This window comes from Exserohilum turcica, assembly GCF_000359705.1.
Source record: "Exserohilum turcica Et28A unplaced genomic scaffold SETTUscaffold_3, whole genome shotgun sequence".
NCBI classification, from domain to species: Eukaryota; Fungi; Ascomycota; class Dothideomycetes; order Pleosporales; family Pleosporaceae; genus Exserohilum; species Exserohilum turcicum.
The window spans coordinates 2117124-2117460 of record NW_007360136.1 but is presented as its reverse complement, the minus strand read 5'-3'; positions in this window follow the sequence as shown (position 1 = coordinate 2117460).

The window sequence follows — 337 nt, the reverse complement described above, 5'->3', positions numbered from 1 at the left end:
TATTCGACGGAACTGTTTGACACCCCTCTTTTGGGTCTCGCTTTTCGGTCGTCTGGTGTCGGCATCATATCATGTGTATCGGGGGCGTCTGCTTTCCTCTCTTCCTTCCTCTCCTCCTCCTTCTTCTTCTTCTTCTTCTTCTTCTTTTAGGAGAACAGCAAGGCCGGGAAGTGGGAGAGAGGGAGATAATTCCTGCTTTTCTGTCTTTTGTGTTGGAAGGGGAGGACATGGGGACATCTTATGGGTGTACAATGCTGGCAGCGGTGCTGCTCAGTGTTATTACCCGCGCAAAACAAAGGGAAATTCTGTGTCTTGGGGGGGGGGGGGGGCCCGGGAA